Source organism: Panulirus ornatus, chromosome 4 (assembly GCF_036320965.1).
Source record: "Panulirus ornatus isolate Po-2019 chromosome 4, ASM3632096v1, whole genome shotgun sequence".
NCBI lineage: Eukaryota > Metazoa > Arthropoda > Malacostraca > Decapoda > Palinuridae > Panulirus > Panulirus ornatus.
The window spans coordinates 29,125,781-29,151,043 of NC_092227.1; positions in this window are offsets into that span (position 1 = coordinate 29,125,781).

Sequence of the window (25,263 nt, forward strand, 5' to 3'; positions counted from 1 at the left end):
CTACAGCATTTTAACTGTAATCCCATCCACTTCAGGTGCTTTCCGACCTTCAGCCTCATTATTGTCCTTACCTTCCTCTTTGCTATAAGCCCTTGTACTTATTTCCACTTCCTTCCATCCTCATTACCAATGCATGTAATAACTGCTACCTCTTCTTCTACCACATTCATCAGTTCTTCAAAATACACTTTCCATCTTCCTTTCACTTCCTCCTTTTGATTCAGTAACTCCCTTTCCTTACTTCTTACAATAACATTTCCACTCTTACATCCACCTCTTTCCTTTTTTCACCTCCTTCCAGTATAGTTTATTATTTTCCCAAATCTTTTCACTCAAATATCTTTCAAAATCTTCTACTCTTTCTTTGCTTTCCTCTATCAGCTTCTTAACATTCCACTTCCATCTAAGCTTTCAGTTACCTTCCTTTCATACTCCTCCTTGCATTCTTTCTGACTTATCTTCTTTCTTGCCAACACTTTTACCTCTCTATTCTTCCTTACACTATACCTCCACTTCTCCCTGATCCTCATCCCCACAAAAACTGCAAAATGGTTACAGTCTCTAAAGAATCCTATCACCACTCTATCATCGAGTTTCTCACTCTTTCATCCACCGCCATATAGACAATGAAAGTATTTTGCTCTTCTCTTCCATCATTTCTCATCTACGTGTATCTGTGGATCATCTTATGCTGAAAAAGGTGTTTGCAAGGAATAAACCACCCAGTACAAACATCCTTAAGATAACTCCCATTCTCATTTCCTCAAGGCACTCCCCATTTACCAACTATCTTGTCAATTTCATCACATCCCATTTTCACATTCATATCACCCATTACAACCACATTTCTCTCATTCTCAAAACCGTTTAATCACTCATGCAAATTTCTTCAGAATGCTTCATTTCATCTTTACCTCATACAGTCTTCATATTCACACATACCCATGCATACTTTACGATTCCAGTCTTTCCTTTCACCCACACTATTGTTGATCCATCCCATCCATGCTCTGTAACACCCTCACACATTCTTGGTGATAGCAGAATTGCACATCCTTCCTTCCCTATTCCCTGATAATTTTCATTAATTCCCATCCACACAACTTCTTCCATCATTTGGATTCATCATTCCCATTTTCACTCATGACACCCTGCCCAAGGATATGGGTTTCCTCAATCTCCAGAAGAATAACACTCATCCACCCAGAGCATTCAGTAATCTAATGGATTTTCATACTAGTTATAAACAACAGGAGAATGCATATATATGAACTGTCAATTTATCTCTGCAAGCTATTCATGTATAATATGTGGATATGCATCTACTTTTTTGTAAAAATAGGTTACTGCCACCAAACTCAGCATTTACTGGAACAGCTGTATTTCTATAGAGTATATATACTGTCAGAATATGGACGGTAATAATTGTTACATCACAAATGAAAATAGTGTCTGAAACAAGTAATGAACTATAATTAATGTTTCCTGATTTTTATACTATCGATACATGCCTTAGACTTCTACAACTTAAATCCCTGAAACTCCATCCCTTTCATGATGGCCAAATTACTGCATATTCAAGCTGAAACTCCTTCAGAAGAATTTGCTGATCAAATGAGCAATTTAGGCATGCTATCTACCTACATACCCATGTTGTTCTGTGGTACAACTTAACAACTTAATATGCAGAGTACATCTGTATCTAGGTCTAAAAATGAGTACGAAAACAGTGTGCATGAATGCATGAAAGATAATGAAGTAGAAATAAAAGAAACCATAAATGAAAGGTCAAGACTTTATTATGGCGGATAACCAACTACCTACACTCATGTATCCAAGATATGGTTGTACTTTGTGTAGTGAAGACAATTGAGAAACATCATAAGCCAATATTCCAGTTTCATGATAAGACAAGAAGTGAACCGGGCAGTATGATAGAGGTTGAATTGATGAAAACTACTATTGACGTTTGTGTAGATGAATTATACATTTCCCTTTTCAATAGCCAGAGGTTGAACCATTATGTGACATTCATTTTCATTTCATTTCCAGCTAGAAGTTTCAGATTTCTAAATAATTTCTTACATTTTTCATATTTTTTTTTCTTTTTTTATACTTTGTCGCTGTCTCCCGCGTTTGCGAGGTAGCGCAAGGAAACAGACGAAAGAAATGGCCCAACCCCCCCCCATACACATGTATATACATACGTCCACACACGCAAATATACATACCTACACAGCTTTCCATGGCTTACCCCAGACGCTTCACATGCCTTGATTCAATCCACTGACAGCACGTCAACCCCGGTATACCACATCGCTCCAATTCACTCTATTCCTTGCCCTCCTTTCACCCTCCTGCATGTTCAGGCCCCGATCACACAAAATCTTTTTCACTCCATCTTTCCACCTCCAATTTGGTCTCCCTCTTCTCCTTGCTCCCTCCACCTCCGACACATATATCCTCTCGGTCAATCTTTCCTCACTCATCCTCTCCATGTGCCCAAACAACTTCAAAACACCCTCTTCTGCTCTCTCAACCACGCTCTTTTTATTTCCACACATCTCTCTTACCCTTACGTTACTCACTCGATCAAACCACCTCACACCACACATTGTCCTCAAACATCTCATTTCCAGCACATCCATCCTCCTGCGCACAACTCTATCCATAGCCCACGCCTCGCAACCATACAACATTGTTGGAACCACTATTCCTTCAAACATACTCATTTTTGCTTTCCGAGATAATGTTCTCGACTTCCACACATTCTTCAAGGCCCCCAGAATTTTCGCCCCCTCCCCCACCCTATGATCCACTTCCGCTTCCATGGTTCCATCCGCTGCCAGATCCACTCCCAGATATCTAAAACACTTCACTTCCTCCAGTTTTTCTCCATTGAAACTCACCTCCCAATTGACTTGACCCTCAACTCTACTGTACCTAATAACCTTGCTCTTATTCACATTTACTCTTAACTTTCTTCTTCCACACACTTTACCAAACTCAGTCACCAGCTTCTGCAGTTTCTCACATGAATCAGCCACCAGCGCTGTATCATCAGCGAACAACAACTGACTCACTTCCCAAGCTCTCTCATCCCCAACAGACTTCATTCTTGCCCCTCTTTCCAAAACTCTTGCATTTACCTCCCTAACAACCCCATCCATATATATATATTTTTCATATATATATATATATATATATATATATATATATATATATATATATATATATATATATATATATATCCCTGGGGATAGGGGAGAAAGAATACTTCCCACACATTCCTCACGTGTCGTAGAAGCCGACTACAGGAGACGGGTGCGGGGGGCCAGAAATCCTCCCCTCCTTGTATTTTAACTTCCTAAAATGGGAAAAAGAAGAAGGAGTCACGCGGGGAGTGCTCATCCTCCTCGTAGGCTCAGATTGGGATGTCTAAATGTGTGTGAATGTAACCAAGATGTGAAAAAAGGAGAGATAGGTAGTATGTTTGAGGAAAGGAACCTGGATGTTTTGGCTCTGAGTGAAACGAAGCTAAAGGGTAAATGGAAGAGTGGTTTGGGAATGTCTTGGGAGTAAAGTCAGGGGTTAGTGAGAAGACAAGAGCAAGGGAAGGAGTAGCACTACTCCTGAAAGAGTTGTGGGAGTATGTGAGAGAATGTAAGAAAGTAAATTCTAGATTAATATGGGTAAAACTGAAAGTTGATGAAGAGAGATAGGTGATTATTGGTGCTTATGCACCTGGGCATGAGAAGAAAGATCATGAGAGGCAAGTGTCTAGGGAGCAGTTGAATGAGTGTGTTAGTGGTTTTGATGCACAAGACCGGGTTATAGTGATGGGTGATTTGAATGCAAAGGTGAGGAATGTGGCAGTTGAGGGAATAATTGGTATACATGGGGTGTTCAGTGTTGTAAATGGAAATGGTGAAGAGCTTGTAGATTTATGTGCTGAAAAAGGACTGGTGATTGGGAATACCTGTTTTAAAAAGCGAGATATACATAAGTATACGTATGTAAGTACGAAAGATGGCCAGAGAGCGTTATTGGATTATGTATTAATTGACAGGCGCGCGGAAAAGAGACTTTTGGATGTTAATGTGCTGAGAGGTGCAACTGGAGAGATGTCTGATCATTATCTTGTGGAGGCGAAGGTGAAGATTTGTATGGGTTTTCAGAAAAGAAGAGAGAATGTTGCGGTGAAGATGGTGATGAGGGTAAGTGACCTTGGGAAGGAGACTTGTGTGAGGAAGTACCAGGAGAGACTGAGTACAGAATTGAATAAGGTGAGAACATAGGAGGTAAGGGGAGTGGGGGAAGAATAGGATATATTTAGGGAAGCAGTGATGGCTTGCGCAAAAGATACTTGATGCATGAGAAGCGTGGAAGGTGGGTTGATTAGAAAGGGTAGTGAGTGGTGGGATGAAGAAGTAAGATTAGTAGTGAAAGAGAAGAGAGAGTCATTTGGACGATTTTTGCAGGGAAAAAATGCAAATGAGTGGGATATGTATAAAAGAAGGAGACAGGAGGTCAAGAGAAAGTTGCAAGAGGTGAAAAAGAGGGCAAATGAGAGTTAGGGTGAGAGAGTACCATTAAATTTTAGGGAGAATAAAAAGATGTTCTGAAAGGAGGTAAATAAAGTGCGTAAGACAAGGGAGCAAATGGGAACTTCAGTGAAGGGGGCTAATGGGGAGGTGATAACAAGTAGTGGTGATGTGAGAAGGAGATAGAGTGAGTATTTTGAAGGTTTGTTGAATGTGTTTGATGATAGAGTGGCAGATATAGGGTGTTTTGGTCGAGGTGGTGTGGAAAGTGAGAGGGTTAGGGAAAATGATTTGGTAAACAGAGAAGAGATAGTAAAAGCTTTGCGGAAGATGAAAGCAGGAAAGGCAGCAGGTTTGGATGGTATTGCAGTGGAATTTGTTAAAAAAAAGGGGGTGACTGTATTGTTGACTGGTTGGTAAGGTTATTTATTGTATGTATGATTCATGGTGAGGTGTCTGAGGATTGGTGGAATGCGTGCATACTGCCATTGTACAAAGGCAAAGGGGATAAGAGTGAGTGCTCAAATTACAGAGGTATAAGTTTGTTGAGTATTCCTGGTAAATTATGTGGGAGGGTAATGATTGAGAGGGTGAAGGCATGTACAGAGCATCAGATTGGGGAAGAGCAGTGTGGTTTCAGAAGTGGTAGAGGGTGTGTGGATCAGGTGTTTGCTTTGAAGAATGTATGTGAGGAATCCTTAGAAAAGGAAATGGATTTGTATGTAGCATTTATGGATCTGGAGAGGGCATATGATAGAGGTGATTGTGATGCTCTGTGAAAGGTACTAAGAATATATGGTGTGGGAGGAAAGTTGTTAGAAAAGTTTTTATCGAGGATATAAGGCATGTGTACGTGTAGGAAGAGAGGAAAGTGATTGGTTCACAGTGAATGTAGGTTTGCGGCAGAGGGTGTGTGATGTCTCCATAGTTGTTAAATTTCTTTATGGATGGGGTTGTTAGGGAGGTGAATGCAAGAGTTTTGGAAAGAGGGGCAAGTATGAAGTCTGTTGGAGATGAGAGAGCTTGGGAAGTGAGTCAGTTGTTGTTCGCTGATGATACAACACTGGTGGCTGATTCATGTGAGAAACTGCAGAAGCTGGTGACTGAGTTTGGTAAAGTGTGTGAAAGAAGAAAGTTAAGGGTAAATGTGAATAAGAGCAAGGTTATTAGGTATAGTAGGGTTGAGGGTCAAGTCAATTGGGAGGTAAGTTTGAATGGAGAAAAGCTGGAGGAAGTAAAGTGTTTTAGATATATGGGAATGGATCTAGCAGCGGATGGAACCATGGAAGCGGAAGTGAATCATAGGGTGGTGGAGGGGGCGAAAATCCTGGGAGCCTTTAAGAATGTGTGGAAGTCGAGAACAGTATCTCCGAAAGGTAAAATAGCTATGTTTGAAGGAATAGTGGTTCCAACAATGTTGTATGGTTGCGAGGCGTGGGCTATGGATAGAGTTGTGCGCAGGAGGGTAGATGTGCTGGAAATGTGATGTTTGAGGACAATATGTGGTGTAAGGTGGTTTGATCGAGTAAGTAATGTAAGTGTGAGAGAGATGTGTGGAAATAAAAGGAGCGTGGTTGAGAGAGCAGAAGAGGGTGTTTTGAAATGGTTTCGGCACATGGAGAGAATGAGTGAGGAAAGATTGACCAAGGGGATATATATTTCGGAGGTGGAGGGAACGAGGAGAAGTGTGAGACCAAATTGGAGGTGGAAAGATGGAGTGAAAAAGATTTTGAGTGATCGGGGCCTGAACATGCAGGAGAGTGAAAGGCGGGCAAGGAATAGAGTGAATTGGATCGATGTGGTATACCCGGGTCGACGTGCTGTTAGTGGATTGAATCAGGGCATGTGAAGCGTCTGGGGTAAACCATGGAACGTTCTGTGGGGCCTGAATGTGGAAAGGGAGCTGTGGTTTTGGGAATTATTGCATGACAGCTAGAGACTGAATATGAACGAATGGGTCCTTTGTTGTCTTTCCCTGGCGCTACCTCAGACACATGAGGGGGGAGGGGGACGTTATTCCATGTGTGGCGAGGTGGCGATGGTAATGAATATAGTCAGACAGTGTGAATTGTGTGCAAATGTATATATGTATGTGTGTGTGTGTTTATATATATGTGTACATATGTGTATATACATGTGTATTGGGGTGGGTTAGGCCATTTCTTTCGTCTGTTTCCTTGTGCTACCTCGCAAACGCGAGTGACAGCGACAAAGCAAAATAAAAAAAAAGAATACTAATTATATATATATATTTATATACATATATATATGTGTATATATATATATATATATATTTATATACATATATATATGTGTATATATATATATATATATATATATATATATATATATATATATATATATATATATATATATATATATATATATATATATATATATATATATATATATATATATATATATATATATATATATATATATATATATATATATATATATATATATATATATATATATATATATATATACATATACATATATATAAATATATATATATATATATATATATATATATATATATATATATATATATATATATATATATATATATATATATATTTTTTTTTTTTTTTTATACTTTGTCGCTGTCTCCCGCGTTTGCGAGGTAGCGCAAGGAAACAGACGAAAGAAATGGCCCAACCCCCCCCCCCCATACACATGTACATACACACGTCCACACACGCAAATATACATACCTACACAGCTTTCCATGGTTTACCCCAGACGCTTCACATGCCTTGCTTCAATCCACTGACAGCACGTCAACCCCTGTATACCACATGACTCCAATTCACTCTATTTCTTGCCCTCCTTTCACCCTCCTGCATGTTCAGGCCCCGATCACACAAAATCTTTTTCACTCCATCTTTCCACCTCCAATTTGGTCTCCCTCTTCTCCTCGTTCCCTCCACCTCCGACACATATATCCTCTTGGTCAATCTCTCCTCACTCATTCTCTCCATGTGCCCAAACCATTTCAAAACACCCTCTTCTGCTCTCTCAACCACGCTCTTTTTATTTCCACACATCTCTCTTACCCTTACGTTACTTACTCGATCAAACCACCTCACACCACACATTGTCCTCAAACATCTCATTTCCAGCACATCCATCCTCCTGCGCACATCTCTATCCATAGCCCACGCCTCGCAACCATACAGCATTGTTGGAACCACTATTCCCTCAAACATACCCATTTTTGCTTTCCGAGATAATGTTCTCGACTTCCACACATTTTTCAAGGCTCCCAAAATTTTCGCCCCCTCCCCCACCCTATGATCCACTTCCGCTTCCATGGTTCCATCCGCTGACAGATCCACTCCCAGATATCTAAAACACTTCACTTCCTCCAGTTTTTCTCCATTCAAACTCACCTCCCAATTGACTTGACCCTCACCCCTACTGTACCTAATAACCTTGCTCTTATTCACATTTACTCTCAACTTTCTTCTTCCACACACTTTACCAAACTCAGTCACCAGCTTCTGCAGTTTCTCGCATGAATCAGCCACCAGCGCTGTATCATCAGCGAACAACAATTGACTCACTTCCCAAGCTCTCTCATCCCCAACAGACTTCATACTTGCCCCTCTTTCCAGGACTCTTGCATTTACCTCCTTTACAACCCCATCCATAAACAAATTAAACAACCATGGAGACATCACACACCCCTGCCGCAAACCTACATTCACTGAGAACCAATCACTTTCCTCTCTTCCTACACGTACACATGCCTTACATCCTCGATAAAAACTTTTCACTGCTTCTAACAACTTGCCTCCCACACCATATATTCTTAATACCCTCCACAGAGCATCTCTATCAACTCTATCATATGCCTTCTCCAGATCCATAAATGCTACATACAAATCCATTTGCTTTTCTAAGTATTTCTCACATACATTCTTCAAAGCAAACACCTGATCCACACATCCTCTACCACTTCTGAAACCGCACTGCTCTTCCCCAATCTGATGCTCTGTACATGCCTTCACCCTCTCAATCAATACCCTCCCATATAATTTACCAGGAATACTCAACAAACTTATACCTCTGTAATTTGAGCACTCACTCTTATCCCCTTTGCCTTTGTACAATGGCACTATGCACGCATTCCGCCACTCCTCAGGCACCTCACCATGAGTCATACATACATTAAATAACCTTACCAACCAGTCAACAATACAGTCACCCCCTTTCTTAATAAATTCCACTGCAATACCATCCAAACCTGCTGCCTTGCCGGCTTTCATCTTCCGCAAAGCTTTTACTACCTCTTCTCTGTTTACCAAATCATTTTCCCTAACCCTCTCACTTTGCACACCACCTCGACCAAAACACCCTATATCTGCCACTCTGTCATCAGACACATTCAACAAACCTTCAAAATACTCATTCCATCTCCTTCTCACATCACCGCTACTTGTTATCACCTCCCCATTTACGCCCTTCACTGAAGTTCCCATTTGCTCCCTTGTCTTACGCACCCTATTTACCTCCTTCCAGAACATCTTTTTATTCTCCCTAAAATTTACTGATAGTCTCTCACCCCAACTCTCATTTGCCCTTTTTTTCACCTCTTGCACCTTTCTCTTGACCTCCTGTCTCTTTCTTTTATACTTCTCCCACTCAATTGCATTTTTTCCCTGCAAAAATCGTCCAAATGCCTCTCTCTTCTCTTTCACTAATACTCTTACTTCTTCATCCCACCACTCACTACCCTTTCTAAACAGCCCACCTCCCACTCTTCTCATGCCACAAGCATCTTTTGCGCAATCCATCACTGATTCCCTAAATACATCCCATTCCTCCCCGACTCCCCTTACTTCCATTGTTCTCACCTTTTTCCATTCTGTACACAGTCTCTCCTGGTACTTCCCCACACAGGTCTCCTTCCCAAGCTCACTTACTCTCACCACCTTCTTCACCCCAACATTCACTCCTCTTTTCTGAAAACCCATACTAATCTTCACCTTAGCCTCCACAAGATAATGATCAGACATCCCTCCAGTTGCACCTCTCAGCACATTAACATCCAAAAGTCTCTCTTTCGCACGCCTGTCAATTAACACGTAATCCAATAACGCTCTCTGGCCATCTCTCCTACTTACATAAGTATACTTATGTATATCTCGCTTTTTAAACCAGGTATTCCCAATCATCAGTCCTTTTTCAGCACATAAATCTACAAGCTCTTCACCATTTCCATTTACAACACTGAACACCCCATGCATACCAATTTTTCCCTCAACTGCCACATTACTCACCTTTGCATTCAAATCACCCATCACTATAACCCGGTCTCGTGCATCAAAACCGCTAACACACTCATTTAGCTGCTCCCAAAACACTTGCCTCTCATGATCTTTCTTCTCATGCCCAGGTGCATATGCACCAATAATCACCCACCTCTCTCCATCAACTTTCAATTTTACCCATATTAATCGAGAATTTACTTTCTTACATTCTATCACATACTCCCACAACTCCTGTTTCAGGAGTATTGCTACTCCTTCCCTTGCTCTTGTCCTCTCACTAACCCCTGACTTCACTCCCCAGACATTTCCAAACCACTCTTCCCCTTTACCCTTGAGCTTCGTTTCACTCAGAGCCAAAACATCCAGGTTCCTTTCCTCAAACATACTACCTATCTCTCCTTTTTTCACATCTTGGTTACATCCACACACATTTAGGCACCCCACTCTGAGCCTTCGAGGAGGATGATCACTCCCCGCGTGACTCCTTCTTCTGTTTCCCATTTTAGAAAGTTAATACAAGGAGGGGAGGATTTCCGGCCCCCCGCTCCCGTCCCCTCTAGTCGCTTTCTACGACACGCGAGGAATACGTGGGAAGTATTCTTTCACCCCTATCCCCAGGGATAATATACATATATATATACATATACACACACACACACACACACACACACACATATGCACATACACACACACACACACACATACATATATATACATATGAAAAATGTAAGAACAATTTAGAAACAAACTTTTAGCTTGAAATGAATGAAAAAAAAAAAAAAAAATATATATATATATATATATATATATATATATATATATATATATATATATATATATATATATATATATATATAGTCAGTTGTTGTTCGCTGATGATACAGCGCTGGTGGCTGATTCATGTGAGAAACTGCAGAAGCTGGTGACTGAGTTTGGAAAAGTGTGTGAAAGAAGAAAGTTAAAAGTAAATGTGAATAAGAGCAAGGTTATTAGGTACAGTAGGGTTGAGGGTCAAGTCAATTGGGAGGTGAGTTTGAATGGAGAAAAACTGGAGGAAGTGAAGTGTTTTACATATCTGGGAGTGGATCTGGCAGCGGATGGAACCATGGAAGCGGACGTGGATCATAGGGTGGGGGAGGGGGCGAAAATCCTGGGGGCCTTGAAGAATGTGTGGAAGTCGAGAACATTATCTCGGAAAGCAAAAATGGGTATGTTTGAAGGAATAGTGGTTCCAACAATGTTGTATGGTTGCGAGGCGTGGGCTATGGATAGAGTTGTGCGCAGGAGGATGGATGTGCTGGAAATGAGATGTTTGAGGACAATGTGTGGTGTGAGGTGGTTTGAACGAGTGAGTAACGTAAGGGTAAGAGAGATGTGTGGAAATAAAAAGAGCGTGGTTGAGAGAGCAGAAGAGGGTGTTTTGAAGTGGTTTGGGCACATGGAGAAGATGAGTGAGGAAAGATTGACCAAGAGTATATATGTGTCGGAGGTGGAGGGAACAAGGAGAAGAGGTAGACCATATTGGAGGTGGAAAGATGGAGTGAAAAAGATTTTGTGTGATCGGGGCCTGAACATGCAGGAGGGTGAAAGGAGGGCAAGGAATAGAGTGAATTGGAGCGATGTGGTATACCGGGGTTGACGTGCTGTCAGTGGATTGAAGCAGGGCATGTGAAGAGTCTGGGGTAAACCATGGAAAGCTGTGTAGGTATGTATATTTGCGTGTGTGGCCGTATGTATATACATGTGTATGGGGGGGGGGGGTGGGCCATTTCTTTCGTCTGGTTCCTTGCGCTACCTCGCAAACGCGGGAGACAGCGACAAAGTATAATGAAAAAAAAATAATAATAATATATATATATATATATATATATATATATATATATATATATATATATATATATATATATATATATATATATATATATATATATATATAAATATATATATATATATATATATATATATATATATATATATATATATATATATATATATATATATATATATATATATATATATATATATATATATATATATATATATATATAAATATATATATATAAAACTTTTCACTGCCTCTAACAACTTGCCTCCCACACCATATATTCTTAATACCTTCCACAGAGCATCTCTATCAACTCTATCGAGGATGTAAGGCATGTGTACGTGTAGGAAGAGAGGAAAGTGATTGGTTCTCAGTGAATGAAGGTTTACGGTAGGGGTGGGTGATGTCGCCATGATTGTTTAATTCTGTTTATAGATGCGGTTGTTAGGGAGGTGAATGCAATAGTTTTGGAAAGAGGGTCAAGTATGAAGTCTGTTGGGGATGAGAGAGCTTGGGAAGTGAGTCAGTTGTTGTTCGCTGATGATACAGCGCTGGTGGATTATTCATGTGAGAAACTGCAGTAGCTGGAGACTGAGTTTGGTAAAGTGTGTGAAAGAAGAAAGTCAAGAGTCAATGTGAATAAGAGCAAGGTTATTAGGTACAGTAGGGTTGGGGGTCAAGTCAATTGGGAGGTAAGTTGGAATGAAGAAATACTGGAGGAAGTAAAGTGTTTTAGATATCTGGGAGTGGATCTGGCAGCGGATGGAACCATGGAAGCGGAAGTGGATCATAGGGTGGGTGAGGGGCGAAAATTCTGGGAGCTTTGAAGAATGTGTGGAAGTCGAGAACATTATCTCGGAAATCAAAAATGGATATGTTTGAAGGAATAGTGGTTCCAACAATGTTGTATGGTTGCGAGGCGTGGGCTATGGATAGAGTTGTGCGCAGGAGGATGGATGTGCTGGAAATGAGATGTTTGACGACAATGTGTGGTGTGAGGTGGTTTGATCGAGTAAGTAACGCAAGGGTAAGAGAGATGAGTGGAAATAAAAAGAGCGTGGTTGAGAGAGCAGAAGAGGGTGTTTTGAAATGGTTTGGGCACATGGAGAGAATGAGTGAGGAAAGGTTAACCAAGAGGATATATGTGTCGGAGGTGGAGGGAACGAGGAGAAGTGGGAGACCAAATTGGAGGTGGAAAGATGGAGTGAAAAAGATTTTGTGTGATCGGGGCCTGAACATGCAGGAGGGTGAAAGGAGGGCAAGGAATAGAGTGAATTGGATCGATGTGGTATACCGGAGTTGACGTGCTGTCAGTGGATTGAATCAGGGCATGTGAAGCGTCTGGGGTAAACCATGGAAAGCTGTGTAGGTATGTATATTTTGCGTGTGTGGACGTAGGTATATACATGTGTATTGGTGGTGGGTTGGGCCATTTCTTTGTCTGTTTCCTTGCGCTATCTCGCAAACGCGGGAGACAGCGACAAAGCAAAAAAAAAAAAAATATATGAAATGTATAAAAGAAAGAGACAGGAGGTCAAGAGAAAGGTGCAAGAGGTGAAAAAAAGGGCAAATGAGAGTTGGGGTGAGAGAGTATCATTAAATTTTAGGGAGAATAAAAAGATGTTCTGGAAAGAGGTAAATAAAGTGCGTAAGACAAGGGAGCAAATGGGAACTTCAGTGAAGGGCTCAAATGGGGAGGTGATAACAAGTAGTGGTGATGTGAGAAGGAGATGGAGTGAGTATTTTGAAGTTTTGCTGAATGTGTTTGATGATAGAGTGGCAGATATAGGGTGTTTTGGTCGAGGTGGCGTGCAAAGTGAGAGGGTTAGGGAAAATGATTTGGTAAACAGAGAAGAGGTAGTGAAAGCTTTGCGGAAGATGAAAGCCGGCAAGGCAGCAGGTTTGGATGGTATTGCAGTGGAATTTATTAAAAAAGGGGGTGACTGTATTGTTGACTGGTTGGTAAGGTTATTTAATGTATGCATGACTCATGTTGAGGTGCCTGAGGATTGGCGGAATGTGTGCATAGTGCCATTGTACAAAGGCAAAGGGGATAAGAGTGAGTGCTCAAATTACAGAGGTATAAGTTTGTTGAGTATTCCTGGTAAATTATATGGGAGGGTATTGATTGAGAGGGTGAAGGCATGTACCGAGCATCAGATTGGGGAAGAGCAGTGTGGTTTCAGAAGTGGTAGAGGATGTGTGGATCAGGTGTTTGCTTTGAAGAATGTATGTGAGAAATACTTAGAAAAGCAAATGAATTTGTATATAGCATTTATGGATCTGGAGAAGGCATATGATAGAGTTGATAGAGATGCTCTGTGGAAGGTATTAAGAATATATGGTGTGGGAGGAAAGTTGTTAGAAGCAGTGAAAAGTTTTTATCGAGGATGTAAGGTATGTGTACGTGTAGGAAGAGGGGAAAGTGATTGGTTCTCAGTGAATGAAGGTTTGCGGCAGGGGTGTGTGATGTCTCCATGGTTGTTTAATTTGTTTATGGATGGGGTTGTTAGGGAGGTAAATGCAAGAGTTTTGGAAAGAGGGGCAAGTATGAAGTCTGTTGGGGATGAGAGAGCTTGGGAAGTGAGTCAGTTGTTGTTCGCTGATGATACAGCGCTGGTGGCTGATTCATGTGAGAAACTGCAGAAACTGGTGACTGAGTTTGGTAAAGTGTGTGGAAGAAGAAAGTTAAGAGTAAATGTGAATAAGAGCAAGGTTATTAGGTACAGTAGGGTTGAGGGTCAAGTCAATTGGGAGGTGAGTTTGAATGGAGAAAAACTGGAGGAAGTGAAGTGTTTTAGATATCTGGGAGTGGATCTGGCAGCGGATGGAACCATGGAAGCGGAAGTGGATCATAGGGTGGGGGAGGGGGCGAAAATTCTGGGGGCCTTGAAGAATGCGTGGAAGTCGAGAACATTATCTCGGAAAGCAAAAATGGGTATGTTTGAAGGAATAGTGGTTCCAACAATGTTGTATGGTTGCGAGGCGTGGGCTATGGATAGAGTTGTGCGTAGGAGGATGGATGTGCTGGAAATGAGATGTTTGAGAACAATGTGTGGTGTGAGGTGGTTTGATCGAGTGAGTAACTTTCGGGTAAGAGAGATGTGTGGAAATAAAAAGAGCGTGGTTGAGAGAGCAGAAGAGGGTGTTTTGAAGTGGTTTGGGCACATGGAGAGGATGAGTGAGGAAAGATTGACCAAGAGGATATATGTGTCGGAGGTGGAGGGAACAAGGAGAAGAGGGAGACCAAATTGGAGGTGGAAAGATGGAGTGAAAAAGATTTTGTGTGATCGGGGCCTGAACATGCAGGAGGGTGATAGGAGGGCAAGGAATAGAGTGAATTGGAGCGATGTGGTATACCGGGGTTGACGTGCTGTCAGTGGATTGAATCAAGGCATGTGAAGCGTCTGGGGTAAACCATGGAAAGCTGTGTAGGTATGTATATTTGGCTGTGTGGACGTATGTATATACATGTGTATGGGGGGGGGGGGTTGGGCCATTTCTTTTGTCTGTTTCCTTGCGCTACCTCGCAAACGCGGGAGACAGCGACAAAGAATAATAAAAAAAAATAATATATATATATATATATATATATATATATATATATATATATATATATATATATATATATATATATATATATATATATATATATATATATATATATATATATATATATATGTGGGGATAGGGGAGAAAGAATACTTACCACGTATTACCTTTGTGTCGTAGAAGGCGACTAAATGGGGAGGGAGCGGGATGCTGGAAATCCTCCACTCCTTTTTTTTTTTTTCAATTTTCCTAAAGGAGGAACAGAGAAGGAGGCCAGGTGAGGATATTCCCTCAGAGGCCCAATCATCTGTTTTTAACGATGCCTTACTAACGCGGGAAATAGCAAATAGTTTGAAAGAAAGAAAGAAATATATATATATATATATATATATATATATATATATATATATATATATATATATATAACATACAAAGCTCCAACAGCCAGGATCGAACCTGGGACCCCTTCTGCAAGAGGCAGGCGTGCTACCCGCTAGGCTAAGAGACTGTATAATAGGAAACAACTATTCGAAATACTAAGTACTCGAATACCCTTCGTCTCACAACGGTGAGCAACGGGGTCTATCGGTTGTTTCCGAACAGAACACATAGCCAGCTGATAGCGTTTTAACGAATCTGACTGTACAACGAGGAGTTATATGAATGCGAATAAAGTGTATATGAACGCGCACCTTCATAGAACATACAAAGTTCCAACAGCCAGGATCGAACCTGGGACCCCTTGTGCAAGAGGCAGGCATGCTAACCGCTAGGCTAAGGGACTGTATAATAGGAAACAACTATTCGAAATATTAAGTACTCGAATACCCTTCGTCTCACAATGGTGAGCAACGGGGTCTATCTGTTGTTTCCGAACAGAACACATAGCCAGCTGATAGCGTTTTACCGAACCTGACTGTAGAAAGAGGAGTTACATGAATACGAATAAAGTGTATATGAACGCGCACCTTCATAGAACATACAAAGCTCCAACATCCAGGATCGAACCTGGGACCCCTTGTGCAAGAGGCAGGCATGCTAACCGCTAGGCTAAGGGACTGTATAATAGGAAACAACTATTCGAAATACTAAGTACTCGAATACCCTTCGTCTCACAATGGTGAGCAACGGGGTCTATCGGTTGTTTCCGAACAGAACACATAGCCAGCTGATAGCGTTTTACCGAACCTGACTGTACAAAGTGGAGTTATATGAATACGAATAAAGTGTATATGAACGCGCACCTTCATAGAACATACAAAGCTACAACAGCCAGGATCGAACCTGGTACATCTTGTGCAAGAGGCAGGCATGCTAACAGCTAGGCTAAGGGACTGTATAATAGGAAACAACTATTCGAAATACTAAGTACTCGAATACCCTTCGTCTCACAATGGTGAGCAACGGGGTCTATCGGTTGTTTCCGAACAGAACACATAGCCAGCTGATAGCGTTTTACCGAACCTGACTGTACAGCGAGGAGTTATATGAATACGAATAAAGTGTAAATGAACGCGCATCTTCATAGAACATACAAAGCTCCAACAGCCAGGATCGAACCTGGGACCCCTTGTGCAAGAGGCAGGCATGCTAACCGCTAGGCTAAGGGACTGTATAATAGGAAAGAACTATTCGAAATACTAAGTACTCGAATACCCTTCGTCTCACAATGGTGAGCAACGGAGTCTATCGGTTGTTTCCGAAGAGAACACATAGGCAGCTGATAGCGTTTTAACGAACCTGACTGTACAACGAGGAGTTATATGAATACGAATAAAGTGTATATGAACGCGCACCTTCATAGAACATACAAAGCTCCAACAGCCAGGATCGAGCCTGGGACCCCTTGTGCAAGAGGCAGGCATGCTAACCGCTAGGCTAAGGGACTGTATAATAGGAAACAACTATTCGAAATACTAAATACTCGAATACCCTTCGTCTCATAATAGTGAGCAACGGGGTCTATCGGTTGTTTTCGAACGTAACACATAGCCAGCTGATAGCGTTTTACCGAACCTGACTGTAGAGCGAGGAGTTATATGAATACGAATAAAGTGTATATGAACGCGCACCTTCATAGAACATACAAAGCTCCAACAGCCAGGATCGAACCTGTGACCCCTTGTGCAAGAGGCAGGCATGCTAACCGCTAGGCTAAGTGACTGCATAATAGGAAACAACTATTCGAAATACTAAGTACTCGAATACCCTTCGTCTCACAATGGTGAGCAACGGTGTCTATCGGTTGTTTCCGAACAGAACACATAGCCAGCTGATAGCGTTTTACCGAACCTGACTATACAGCGGGGAGTTATATGAATACGAATAAAGTGTATATGAACGCGCACCTTCATAGAACATACAAAGCTCCAACATCCAGGATCGAACCTAGGACCCCTTGTGCAAGAGGCAGGAATGCTAACCGCTAGGCTAAGGGACTGTATAATAGGAAATAACTATTCGAAATACTAAGTACTCGATTACCCTTCGTCTCACAATGGTGAGCAACGGGGTCTATCGGTTGTTTCCGAACAGAACACCTAGCTAGCTGATAGCATTTTAACGAACCTGACTGTACAACGAGGAGTTATATGAATACGAATAAAGTGTATATGAACGCGCAACTTCATAGAACATACAAAGCTCCAACAGCCAGGATCGAACCTGGGACCCCTTGTGCAAGAGGCAGGCATGCTAACCGCTAGGCTAAGGGACTGTATAATAGGAAACAACTATTCGAAATACTAAGTAATCGAATACCCTTCGTCTGACATTGGTGAGCAACGGGGTCTATCGGTTGTTTCCGAACAGAACACATAGCCAGCTGATAGCGTTTTAACGAACCTGACTGTACAACGAGGAGTTATATGAATACGAATAAAGTGTATATGAACGCGCACCTTCATAGAACTTACAAACCTCCAACAGCCAGGATCGAACCTGGGACCCCTTGTGCAAGAGGCAGGCATGCTAACCGCTAGGCTAAGGGACTGTATAATAGGAAACAACTATTCGAAATACTAAGTACTCGAATACCCTTCGTCTCACAATGGTGAGCAACTGCGTCTATCGGTTGTTTCCGAACAGAACATATAGCCAGCTGATAGCGTTTTACCGAACCTGACTGTACAACAAGGAGTTATATGAATACGAATAAAGTGTATATGAACGCGCACCTTCATAGAACATACAAAGCTCCAACAGCCAGGATCGAACCTGGGACCCCTTGTGCAAGAGGCAGGCATGCTAACCGCTAGGCTAAGGGACTGTATAATAGGAAACAACTATTCGAAATACTAAGTACTCGAATACCCTTCGTCTCACAATGGTGAGCAACGGGGTCTATCGGTTGTTTCCGAACAGAACACATAGCCAGCTGAAACTATTCGAAATACTAAGTACTCGATACCCTTCGTCTCACAATGGTTGAGCAACGGGGGTTATCGGTTGTTCTGAACACGAACACATAGCCAGCCTGATAGCGTTTTATCCGAACCTGACTGTACAACGAGAGTTATATGAATACGATAAAGTGTATATGAAAACGGCACCTTCATAGAACTATTACAAAGCCCAACAGCCAGGATCGAACCAGGAACCCATGGTGCAGAGGCAAAAGCATGCTAACCGCTAGGCTTTAGGGACTGTATAATAGGAAACAACTATTCGAAATACTAAGTACTCGAATACCGTCGTCTCCAATGTTGACCAACGGTGTCTATCGGTTGTTTCCGAAGACAGAAACACATAGCCAGCTGATAGCGTTTTACCGACCTGATTTAACATCGAGAAGTTATATGAATACGAATAAAGTGTATATGAAAACGGCACCTTCATAGAACATTTACAAAGCTCCAACAGCAAAGGATCCGATCCTGGGGATCCCTTGTGCAAGAGGGCAGGCATGCTAACCGCTAGGCTAAGGGACTGTATAATAGGAAAAAAACTATTCGAAATACTATAGTACTCAAATACCCTTCGTCTCACAATGGTGGAGCAACTGGGTCTATCGGTGTTTCCGAACAGCACACATAGGCAGCTGATAGCATTTCTAACGGAACATGATGTAAAACGAGGATTTTATTGAAATACGAATAAGTGTATTTGAACGCGCACCTTCATAGAACATACAAAGCCTCCAACAGGCCTGGTCGAACTGGGACCCTTTGGGCAAGAGGCAGCTGCTACCGAATAGGCTTAGGGACTGTTATAAATAGGAAACAACTATTTGAAATAGTAAGTACTCGAATACCCTTCGTCTCACAATGGTGAGCAACGGGGTCTATCGGTTGTTTCCGAACAGAACACATAGCCAGCTGATAGCGTTTTACCGAACCTGAATGTATAGCGAGAAATTATATCAATACGAATAAAGTGTATATGAACGCGCACCTTCATAGAACATACAAAGCTCCAACAGCCAGGATCGAACATGGGACCCCTTGTTCAAGAATCAGGCATGCTAACCGCTACGCTAAGGGACTGTATAATAGGAAACAACTATTCGAAATAGTAAGTAATCGAATACCCTTCGTCTGACATTGGTGAGCAACGGGGTCTATCGGTTGTTTCCGAACGGAACACATAGCCAGCTGATAGCGTTTTACCGAACCTGACTGTACAGCAGGGAGTTATATGAATACGAATAAAGTGTATATGAACGCGCACCTTCATAGAACATACAAAGCTCCAACAGCCAGGATCGAACCTGGGACCCCTTGTGCAAGAGGCAGGCAGGCTAACCGCTAGGCTAAGGGACTGTATAATAGGAAACAACTATTCGAAATACTAAGTACTCGAATACCCTTCGTCTTACAATGGTGAGCAACGGGGTCTATCGGTTTTTTCCGAACAGAACACATAGCCAGCTGATAGCGTTTTACCGAACCTGACTGTTCAACGAGGAGTTATATGAATACGAATAAAGTGTATATGAACGTGCGCGTTCATATACACTTTATTTGTATTCATATAACTCCTCGCTGTACAGTCAGGTTCGGTAAAACGCTATCAGCTGGCTATGTGTTCTGTTCGGAAACAACCGATAAACCCCGTTGCTCACCATTGTGAGACGAAGGTTATTCGAGTACTTAGTATTTCGAATAGTTGTTTCCTATTATACAGTCCCCTAGCCTAGCGGTTAGCATGCCTGCCTCTTGCACAAGGTGTCCCAGGTTCGATCTTGGCTGTTGGAGCTTTGTATGTTCTATGAAGGTGCGCGTTCATATACACTTTATTCGTATTCATATAACTCCTCGTTTTGCAGTCAGGTTCGGTAAAACGCTATCAGCTGGCTATGTGTTCTGTTCGGAAAGAATCGATAGACCCCGTTGCTCACCATTATGAGACGAAGGGTATTCGAGTACTTAGTATTTCGAATAGTTGTTTCGTATTATACAGGCCCTTAGCCTAGCGGTTAGCATGCCTGCCTCTTGCACAAGGGGTCCCAGGTTCGATCCTGGCTGTTGGAGCTTTGTATGTTCTATGAAGGTGCGCTTTCATATACACTTTATTCGTATTCATATAGCTCCTCGTTGTACATTCAGGTTCGGTAAAACGCTATCAGCTGGCTATGTGTTCTGGTCGAAAACAACCGATAGACCCCTTTGCTCACCATTGTGAGACGAAGGGTATTCGAGTACTTAGTATTTCGAATAGTTGTTTCCTATTATACAGTCCCTTAGCCTAGCGGGTAGCATGTCTGCCTCTTGCACAAGGGGTCCCAGGTTCGATCCCGGCTGTTGGAACTTTATATGTTCTATGAAGGTGCGCGTTCATATACACCTTATTCGTATATACATATATATATATATATATATATATATATGTATATATATATATATATATATTATTGTTATTATTTTTATTTTGCTTTGTCCCTGTCTCCCGCGTTTGCGAGGTAGCGCAAGGAAACAGACGAAAGAAATGGCCCAACCCACCCCCATACACATGTATATACATATACGTCCACACACGCAAATATACATAAATATACATCTCAATGTACACATATATATACACACACAGACACATATATATATACCCATGCACACAATTCACACTATCTGCCTTTATTCATTCCCATCGCCACCTCGCCACACATGGAATATCATCCCCCTCCCCCTTCATGTCTTCGAGGTAGCACTAGGAAAAGACAACAAAGGCCCATTCGTTCACACTCAGTCTCTAGCTGTCATGCAATAATGCCCGAAACCACAGCTCCCTTTCCACATCCAGGCCCCACACAACATTCCATGATTTACGCCAGACGCTTCACATGCCCTGATTCAATCCACTGACAGCACGTCAACCCCGGTATACCACATCGATCCAATTCACTCTATTCCTTGCCCGCCTTTCACCCTTCTGCATGTTCAGACCCCGATCACTCAAAATCTTTTTCACTCCATCTTTCCGCCTCCAATTTGGTCTCCCACTTCTCCTCATTCCCTCCACCTCCGACACATATATCCTCTTGGTCAATCTTTCCTCACTCATTCTCTCCTTGTGCCCAAACCATTTCAAAACACCCTCTTCTGCTCTCTCAACCACGCTCTTTTTATTTCCACACATCTCTCTTACCCTTACATTACTTACTTGATCAAACCACCTCACACCACACATTGTCCTCAAACATCTCATTTCCAGCACATCCACCCTCCTGCGCACAACTCTATCCATAGCACACGCCTCGCAACCATACATCATTGTCGGAACCACTAGTCCTTCAAACATACCCATTTTTGCTTTCCGAGGTAATGTTCTCGACTTCTAAACATTCTTCAAGGCTCCCAGGATTTTCGCCCCCTCCCCCACCCTATGATCCACCTCCGCTTCCATGTTTCCATCCGCTGCCAGATCCACTCCCAGATATCTAAAACACTTTAATTCCTCCAGTTTATCTCCATTTAACCTTTCCTCCCAATTGACTTGACCCTCAACCCTACTGTACCTAATAACCTTGCTCATATTCACAATTACTCTTAACTTTCTTCTTTCGCACACTTCACGAAACTCAGTCACCAGCTTCTGCAGTTCCTCACATGAATTAGCAACCAGCGCTGTATCATCAGCCAACAACAACTGACTCACTTCCGAAGCTCAGTCATCCACAACAGACTTCATACTTGCCCCTCTTTCCAAAACTCTTGCATTCACCTTCCTAACAACCCCATCCATAAACAAATTAAACAACTTTGGAGACATAGCACACCCCTACCGCAAACCTACATTCACTGAGAACCAATCACTTTCCTCTCTTCCTACACGTACACATGCCTTACATAATCGATAAAAACTTTTCACTGCTTCTAACAACTTGCCTCCCACACCATATATTCTTAATACCTTCCACAGAGCATCTCTATCAACTCTATCATATGCATTCTCCAGATCCATAAATGCTACATACAAATCCATTTGCTTTTCTAAGTATTTCTCACATACATTCTTCAAAGCAAACACCTGATCCACACATCCTCTACCACTTATGAAACCACACTGCTCTTCCCCAATCTGATGCTCTGTACATGCCTTCACCCTCTCAATCAATACCCTCACATATAATTTACCACGAATACTCAACAAACTTATACCTCTGTAATTTCAGCACTAACTCTTATCCCCTTTGCCTTTGTACAATGGCACTATGCACGCATTCCGCCATCCTCAGTCACCTCACCATGAGTCATACATACATTAAATAACCTTACCAACCAGTCAACAATACAGTCACTCCCTTTTTTAATAGATTCCACTGCAATATCATCCAAACCTGCTGGCTTGCCAGCTTTCATCTTCCTCAAAGCTTTTACTACCTCTTCTCTGTTTACCAAATCATTTTCCTTAACCCTCTCACTTTGCACACTACCTCGACCAAAACACCCTATATCTGCCACTCTATCATCAAACACATTCAACAAACCTTCAAAATACTCACTCCATCTCCTTCTCACATCACCACTACTTGTTATCACCTCCCCATTAGCGCCCTTCACTGAAGGTCCCAATTGCTCCCTTGTCTTACGCAATTTATTTACCTCCTTCCAGAACATCTTTTTATTTTCCCTAAAATTTAATGATACTCTCTCTCCCCAACTCTCATTTGCCATCTTTTTTACCTCTTGAACCTTTCTCTTAACCTCCTGTCTCTTTCTTTCATAAATCGCGCACTCAATTGCATTTTTTCCCTGCAGAAATAGTCCAAATGCCTCGGTCTTCTCTTTCACTAATAATCTTACTTCTTCATCCCACCACTCACTACCCTTTCTAATCAACCCACCTTCCACGCTTCTCATGCCACAAGTATATTTTGCGCAATCCATCACTGATTCCCTAAATACATTCCATTCCTCCCCCACTCTCCTTACTTCCATATATATATATATATATATATATATATATATATATATATATATATATATATATATATATATATATATATATATATATATATATATATATATATATATATATATATATATATATATATATATATATATATATATATATATATTATATATATATTTTTTTTCTTTTTTTTTTTTGCTTTGTCGCTTTTTCCCGCATTTGCGAGGTAGCGCAAGGATACAGACGAAAGAAATGGCCCAACCCACCCCCATTCACATGTATATACATACGTCCACACACGTAAAATATACATACCTACACAGCTTTCCATGGTTTACCCCAGACGCTTCACATGCCCCGATTCAATCCACTGACCGCACGTCAAACCCGGTATACCACATCGCTCCAATTCACTCTATTCCTTGCCCTCCTTTCACCCTCCTGCATGTTCAGGCCCCGATCACACAAAATCTTTTTCACTCCATCTTTCCACCTCCTATTTGGTCTCCCTCTTCTCCTCGTTCCCTCCACCTTCGACACATATATCCTCTTGGTCAATCTTTCCTCACTCATTCTCTCCATGTGCCCAAACCATTTCAAAACACCCTCTTCTGTTCTCTCAACCACGCTATTTTTATTTCCACACATCTCTCTTACCCTTACGTTACTTACTCGATCAAACCACCTCACACCACACATTGTCCTCAAACATCTCATTTCCAGCACATCCATCCTCCTGCGCACAACTCTATCCATAGCCCACGACTCGCAACCATACAACATTGTTGGAACCACTATTCCTTCAAACATACTCATTTTTGCTTTCCGAGATAATGTTCTCGACTTCCACACATTCTTAAAGGCTCCCAGAATTTTCGCCCCCTCCCCCACCCTATGATCCATTTCCCCTTCCATGGTTCCATCCGCTGCCAGATCCACTCCCAGATATCTAAAACACTTCACTTCCTCCAGTTTTTCTCCATTCAAACTCACCTCCCAATTGACTTGACCCTCAACCCTACTTGTACCTAATAACCTTGCTCTTATTCACATTTATTCTTAACTTTCTTCTTTCACACACTTTACCAAACTCAGTCACCAGCTTCTGCAGTTTCTCACATGAATCAGCCACCAGCGCTGTATCATCAGCGAAGAACAACTGACTCACTTCCCAAGCTCTCTCATCCCCAACAGACTTCATACTTGCCCCTCTTTCCAAAACTCTTGCATTCACCTCCCTAACAACCCCATCCATAAACAAATTAAACAACCATGGAAACATCACACACCCCTGCCGCAAAACTACATTCACTGAAAACCAATCACTTTCCTCTCTTCCTACACGTACACATGCCTTACATCCTCGATAAAAACTTTTCACTGCTTCTAACAACTTGCCTCCCACACCATATATTCTTAATACCTTCCACAGAGCATCTCTATCAACTCTATCATATGCCTTCTCAAGATCCATAAATGCTACATATATATATATATATATATATATATATATATATATATATATATATATATATATATACATATATATATTATCCCTGGGGATAGGGGAGAAAGAATACTTTCCACGTATTCCCTGCGTGTCGTAGAAGGCGACTAAAAGGGGAGGGAGCGGGTGGCTGGAAATCCTCCCCTTTCTTGTTTTTTTTTTAATTTTCCAAAAGAAGGAGCAGAGAAGGGGGTCAGGTGAGGATAT